The following is an 8,341-nucleotide window of genomic DNA, read 5'->3' on the forward strand; positions in this document are numbered from 1 at the left end:
TTCCTTTGAGTTTTTTTTGTAGATCAAAAAATAGAGTTAATATATGCAAAACACTTAAAAATTTTATTTCACAAATTTCATTCAATTTTTAAACATAAATCATAGTATCTTTGACAAATTTCAATGAATCTTATTGAAAATGAATATACATACGTATTTAGGTCCATAGAAGACGACAACATAATCAAAAATATTAAAATTATCAATTGTTTATTTATAATTAATTGTAAATGAAGACTTGTCAATAATAATGTTTACTTACCTTTGTCGGCATAAAGTGTGTGGGGAACTTCAGAGTTGAAGAAACTTCCAGTGAGACATTTGTTTATCATAATGTAAGGAAGTTTTTTGTAAAATTGAAAAACAATTTATCAACAACTTTAGAAAATACAGAACGTTTAAGAAAACATGCGCGACGCGCTAGCGAGTCTCCGCGCGGAGAATTGCAAACAAGAGTTGTAGAGGACCGAAAATACAGAAACAAATATTGTCACTACATTCTTAGAAATGATTTTCAAATAAAATATGTGTTAATTTTATGAAAATGCAAAATAAATTTGAACAACTGTTTTTTTAATATTTACTTAATAATCAATAGTTTTAAAATATTTTAGTGCTTGTATGTACTGTTTGTGCAGTTTGCAAATAAGTTTTTTAATAATTAATATTAAGGTATATCTTTATTTTCTGTTTCTTCATTTTTTTAAGAAATTAGTGTATTGTTACATATCAACAGTGATAGTATGTTGGCTCCATTTTCAAAACACAATATATCACAACATAACATAACGTCCTTCTTAACTCTTGTGTGCAATTCTCCGCGCGGAGACTCGCTAGCGCGTCGCGCATGTTTTCTTAAACGTTCTATATTTTCTAAAGTTGTTGATAAATTGTTTTTCAATTTTACAAAAAACTTCCTTACATTATGATAAACAAATGTCTCACTGGAAGTTTCTTCAACTCTGAAGTTCCCCACACACTTTATGTCGACAAAGGTAAGTAAACATTATTATTGACAAGTCTTCATTTACAATTAATTATAAATAAACAATTGATGATTTTAATATTTTTGATTATGTTGTCGTCTTCTATGGACCTAAATACGTATGTATATTAATTTTCAATAAGATTCATTGAAATTTGTCAAAGATACTATGATTTATGTTTAAAAATTGAATGAAATTTGTGAAATAAAATTTTTAAGTGTTTTACATATATTAACTCTATTTTTTGATCTACAAAAAAAACTCAAAGGAAAAAAGATGCGCCATCTTATGTCCTACAAGATTGCACTTTTCAAAAATCAACATTTTGATTTTTCATTTTTTTTACGTTTTTGAACGTTTGACTGGCGTTAGAGCGATCGGCCAAGCGCTCGGCGAGTTATTGCAGGCAGCTACTCAATTGTTAATAGACTGTTACCACTTTCCATGAAACAAATTTTCTTAATACGTTAAATTCATTTCACCCTGTTTAAAACCCTAATCAATTGCCAGTTACTGAAATTCTGACAGAAGGAAAAGAAACATTGATGGTACCCAAAGTATGTATTTACTTCTTGAATATGCAAATTGTTTATAGACTGTTACCACTTTCCATGAAACAAATTTTCTTAATACGTTAAATTCATTTCACCCTGTTTAAAACCCTAATCAATTGCCAGTTACTGAAATTCCGACAGAAGGAAAAGAAACATTGATGGTACTCAAAGTATGTATTTACTTCTTGAATATGCAAATTGTTTATAGACTGTTACCACTTTCCATGAATCAAATTTTCTTAATACGTTAAATTCATTTCACCATGTTTAAAACCCTAATCAACTGCCAGTTACTGAAATTCTGACAGAAGCAAAAGAAAAATTGATGGTACCCAAAGAATGCATTTAATTGATGACATATATAAATTGTTTATATTCGGCTACTACTTCTAGTAACAAAATTTATAATAATCTTCTGACCAAAATCATTTTACCCTTCTAAATTCCCTAATCAATAGCCAGTTACTGAAATTCCGACAGAAGGAAAAGAAACATTGATGGTATTCAAAGTATGTATTTACTTCTTGAATATGCAAATTGTTTATAGATTGTTACCACTTTCCATGAATCAAATTTTCTTAATACGTTAAATTTATTTCACCATGTTTAAAACCCTAATCAATTGCCAGTTACTGAAATTCTGACAGAAGCAAAAGAAAAATTGATGGTACCCAAAGTATGCATTTAATTGTTGACATAAATAAATTGTTTATATTCGGCTACTACTTCTAGTAACAAAATTTCTAATAATCTTTTGACCAAAATCATTTTACCCTTCTAAATTCTCTAATCAATAGCCAGTTACTGAAATTCTGACAGAAGGAAAAGAAACATTGATGGTACCCAAAGTATGCAATTACTTCTTAAATATGCAAATTGTTAATAGACTGTTACCACTTTCCATGAAACAAATTTTCTTAATACGTTAAATTCATTTCACCCTGTTTAAAACCCTAATCAATTGCCAGTTACTGAAATTCTGACAGAAGGAAAAGAAACATTGATGGTACCCAAAGTATGTATTTACTTCTTGAATATGCAAATTGTTTATAGACTGTTACCACTTTCCATGAAACAGATTTTCTTAATACGTTAAATTCATTTCACCCTATTTAAAACCCTAATCAATTGCCAGTTACTGAAATTCTGACAGAAGGAAAAGAAACATTGATGGTACCCAAAGTATGTATTTACTTCTTGAATATGCAAATTGTTTATAGACTGATACCACTTTCCATGAAACAAATTTTCTTAATACGTTAAATTCATTTCACCCTGTTTAAAACCCTAATCAATTGCCAGTTACTGTAATTCTGGCAGAAGCAAAAGAAAGATTGATGGTAACCAAAGTATGCAATTACTTCTTAAATATGCAAATTGTTAATAGACTGTTACCACTTTCCATGAAACAAATTTTCTTAATACGTTAAATTCATTTCACCCCGTTTAAAACCCTAATCAATTGCCACTTACTGAAGTTCTGACAGAAGCAAAAGAAACATTCATGGTACCCAAAGTATGCATTTACTTGTTGAATAAGCATAGTGTTTATAGACTGCTACCACTTTCCATGAAACAAATTTTCTTAATACGTTATATTCCTTTTCATTATTACATACTGTAAATTCATTTAATAATCGCAAGTTACCAAAATTCTGATAGAAGGAAATGATACATTATGGTACTCAAAGTATGCATTTAATTGTTGACTCATGTAAATTGTTATTATATTCGTTTACTACTTCCAGTAACAGAAATTATAATAATTTTCTTATCATATTTATTTCACCCTGTTAAAAACCCTAATCAATAGCCAGTTACTGTAATTCTGGCAGAAGCAAAAGAAAGATTGATGGTACCCAAAGTATGCAATTACTTCTTAAATATGCTAATTGTTAATAGACTGTTACCACTTTCCATGAAACAAATTTTCTTAATACGTTAAATTCATTTCACCCTGTTTAAAACCCTAATCAATTGCCAGTTACTGAAATTCCGACAGAAGGAAAAGAAACATTGATGGTACTCACAGTATGTATTTACTTCTTGAATAAGCAAATTGTTTATAGACTGTTACCACTTTCCATGAAACAAATTTTCTTAATACGTTAAATTCATTTCACCATGTTTAAAACCCTAATCAATTGCCAGTTACTGAAATTCTGACAGAAGCAAAAGAAAAATTGATGGTACCCAAAGTATGCATTTAATTGTTGACATAAATAAATTGTTTATATTCGGCTACTACTTCTAGTAACAAAATTTCTAATAATCTTTTGACCAAAATCATTTTACCCTTCTAAATTCTCTAATCAATAGCCAGTTACTGAAATTCTGACAGAAGGAAAAGAAACATTGATGGTACCCAAAGTATGCAATTACTTCTTAAATATGCAAATTGTTAATAGACTGTTACCACTTTCCATGAAACAAATTTTCTTAATACGTTAAATTCATTTCACCCTGTTTAAAACCCTAATCAATTGCCAGTTACTGAAATTCTGACAGAAGGAAAAGAAACATTGATGGTACCCAAAGTATGTATTTACTTCTTGAATATGCAAATTGTTTATAGACTGTTACCACTTTCCATGAAACAAATTTTCTTAATACGTTAAATTCATTTCACCCTGTTTAAAACCCTAATCAATTGCCAGTTACTGAAATTCTGACAGAAGCAAAAGAAAGTTTGATGGTACCCAAAGTATGCATTTACTTGTTAAATAAGCAAATTGTTTATCGAATGCTACCACTTTCCATGAGAAAATTTTTTTTAATACATTATAATCCTTCTCATTATTACTTACTGTTAATTAATTTAATAATCGCTAGTTACCACAATTCTGATAGAAGGAAATGATACATGATGGTACCCAAAGTATAAATTTACTTGTTAAATAACCGAATTGTTTATAGACTGCTACCACTTTCCATGAAACAAATTTTCTTAATACGTTATAATCCTTCTCTTTATTAGTTACTGTTAATTAATTTAATAATCGATAGTTACCACAATTCTGATAGAAGGAAATGAAACATTATGGTACTCAAAGTATGCATTTACTTCTTAAATATGCAAACTGTTAATAGACTGTTACCACTTTCCATGAAACAAATTTTCTTAATACGTTAAATTCATTTCACCCTGTTTAAAACTCTAATCAATTGCAAGTTACTGAAATTCTGACAGAAGCAAAAGAAACATTGATGGTACTCAAAGTATGCACTTAATTGTTGACATATGTAAATTGTTTAAATACGGTTACTACTTTCAGTTACAGATATTCTAATAATTTTCTTATCATATTCATTTCACCCTATTTAATATTCTAAACAATAGCCAGTTATTGAAATTCTGACAGAAGGAAAAGAAACATTGATGGTACCCAAAGTATGCATTTATTTGTTAAATAAGCAAATTGTTTATAAAATGCTACCTCTTTCCATGAGAAAATTTTTTTAATACGTTATAATCCTTCTCATTAATACTTACTGTTAATTAATTTAATAATCGCTAGTTACCACAATTCTGATGGAAGGAAGTGATACATGACGGTACCCAAAGTATGCATTTTATTGTTGACTTATAAAAATTGTTTATTTTCGGTTACTACTTTCTGTAACAAAAATGCTAATAATTTTCTTACTATACTCATTTCACCCTGTTTAATACCTAAATCAATCGCTGGTTAATAAAATTCTGATAGAAGCAAAAGAACCATTGATGGTACCCAAAGTATGCATTTAATTGTTGTCTTATATAAATTGTTTATATTCAGCTACTACTTTTAGTTACAAAAATTCTAATCATCTTCTGACAATAATCATTTTACCCTGTTAAATTCCCTAATCAATCGCTAGTTACTAAAATTCTGATAGAAGCAAAAGAAACATTGATGGTTCCCTAAGTATGCATTTACTTCTTAAATATGCAAATTGTTAATAGACTGTTACTACTTTCCATGAAACAAATTTTCTTAATACGTTAAACTCATTTCACCCTGTTTAAAACCCTAATCAATTGCCAGTTACTGAAATTCTGACAGAAGCAAAAGAAACATTGATGGTACCCAAAGTATGCATTTACTTGTTGATTAAACAAATTGTTTATAGACTGCTACCACTTTCCATGAGAAAATTTTTTTAATACGTTATAATCCTTCTCATTATTACTTACTGTTAATTAATTTAATAATCGCTAGTTACCACAATTCTGATAGAAGGAAATGATACATGATGGTACCTAAAGTATGCATTTTATTGTTGACTTATAAAAATTGTTTATTTTCGGTTACTACTTTCAGTAACTGAAATTCTAATATTCTTCTGACCATAATCATTTTCCCCTGTTAAATTCCCTAATCAATCGCTAGTTATTAAAAATCTGATAGAAGGAAATGATACATGATGGTACCCAAAGTATGCATTTTATTGTTGACTTATAAAAATTGTTTATTTTCGGTTACTACTTTCAGTAACAAAAATTCTAATAATTTTCTTACTATACTCATTTTACCCTGTTTAATACCCAAATCAATCGCTAGTTAAGAAAATTCTGATAGAAGCAAAAGAACCATTGATGGTACCCAAAGTATGCATTTAATTGTTGACATATATAAATTGTTTATATTCGGCTACTACTTCTAGTAACAAAAATTCTAATAATCTTGTGACCAAAATCATTTTACCCTGTTAAATTCCCTAATCAATAGCCAGTTACTGAAATTCTGACAGAAGGAAAAGAAACATTGATGGTATCCAAAGTATGCAATTACTTCTTAAATATGCAAATTGTTAATAGACTGTTACCACTTTCCATGAAACAAATTTTTTTAATACGTTAAATTCAATTCACCCTGCTCAATTCCCTAATCAATAGCCAGTTACTGAACTTCTGACAGAAGGAAAAGAAACATTGATGGTACCCAAAGTATGTATTTACTTCTTGAATATGCAAATTGTTTATAGACTGTTACCACTTTCCATGAAACAAATTTTCTTAATACGTTAAATTTATTTCACCCTGTTTAATACCCAAATCAATCGCTAGTTAATAAAATTCTGATAGAAGCAAAAGAACCATTGATGGTACCCAAAGTATGCATTTAATTGTTGTCTTTTATAAATTGTTTATATTCAGCTACTACTTTTAGTAACAAAAATTCTAATAATCTTCTGACAATAATCATTTTACCCTGTTAAATTCCCTATTCAATCGCTAGTTACTAAAATTCTGATAGAAGCAAAATAAACATTGATGTTACCCAAAGTATGTATTTACTTCTTGAATATGCAAATTGTTTATAGACTGTTACCACTTTCCATGAAACAAATTTTCTTAATACGTTAAATTCAATTCACCCTGTTTAAAACCCTAATCAATTGCCAGTTACTGAAATTCTGTCAGAAGCACAAGAAAAATTGATGGTACCCAAAGTATGCATTTAATTGTTGACATATATAAATTGTTTATATTCGCCTACTACTTCTAGTAACAAAAATTCTAATAATCTTCTGACTAAAATCATTTTACCCTGCTAAATTCCCTAATCAATAGCCAGTTACTGAAATTCTGACAGAAGGAAAAGAAACATTGATGGTACCCAAAGTATGCATTTACTTCTTGAATTAGCAAATTGTTTATAGACTGCTACCACTTTCCATGAAACAAATTTTCTTAATACGTTAAATTCATTTCACCCTGTTTAAAACCCTAATCAATTGCCAGTTACTTAAATTCTGACAGAAGCAAATGAAAAATTGATGGTACCCAAAGTATGCATTTAATTGTTGACTTATATAAATTGTTTATATTCGGCTACTACTTTCCATGAGACAAAATTTCATAATACGTTATAATCCTTCACATTATTACTTACTGTTAATTAATTTAATAATCGCCAGTTACTGAAATTCTGACAGAAGGAAAAGAAACATTGATGGTACCCAAAGTATGTATTTACTTCTTGAATATGCAAATTGTTTATAGACTGTTACCACTTTCCATGAAACAAATTTTTTTAATACGTTAAATTCAATTCACCCTGTTTAAAACCCTAATCAATTGCCAGTTACTGAAATTCTGTCCGAAGCAAAAGAAAAATTGATGGTACCCAAAGTATGCATTTAATTGTTCACATATATAAATTGTTTATATTCAGCTACTACTTCTAGTAACAAAAATTCTAATAATCTTCTGACCAAAATCATTTTACCCTGTTAAATTCCCTAATCAATAGCCAGTTACTGAAATTCTGACAGAAGGAAAAGAAACATTGATGGTACCCAAAGTATGCAATTACTTCTTAAATATGCAAATTGTTTATAGACTGTTACCACTTTCCATGAAACAAATTTTCTTAATAGTTAAATTCATTTCACCATGTTTAAAACCCTAATCAATTGCCAGTTAATGAAATTCTGACAGAAGCAAAAGAAAAATTGATGGTACCCAAAGTATGCATTTAATTGTTGACATATATAAATTGTTTATATTCGCCTACTACTTCTAGTAACAAAAATTCTAATAATCTTCTGACTAAAATCATTTTACCCTGCTAAATTCCCTAATCAATAGCCAGTTACCGAAATTCTGACAGAAGGAAAAGAAACATTGATGGTACCCAAAGTATGCATTTACTTCTTGAATAAGCAAATTGTTTATAGACTGCTACCACTTGCCATGAAACAAATTTTCTTAATACGTTAAATTCATTTCACCCTGTTTAAAACCCTAATCAATTGCCAGTTACTTAAATTCTGACAGAAGCAAATGAAAAATTGATGGTACCCAAAGTATGC

The sequence above is a fragment of the Leptopilina boulardi genome, unplaced genomic scaffold (genome assembly GCF_019393585.1).
Source record: "Leptopilina boulardi isolate dan_hultmark-lab unplaced genomic scaffold, ZJU_Lbou_2.1 LbouV2_261, whole genome shotgun sequence".
In the NCBI taxonomy this organism is placed as follows: domain Eukaryota; kingdom Metazoa; phylum Arthropoda; class Insecta; order Hymenoptera; family Figitidae; genus Leptopilina; species Leptopilina boulardi.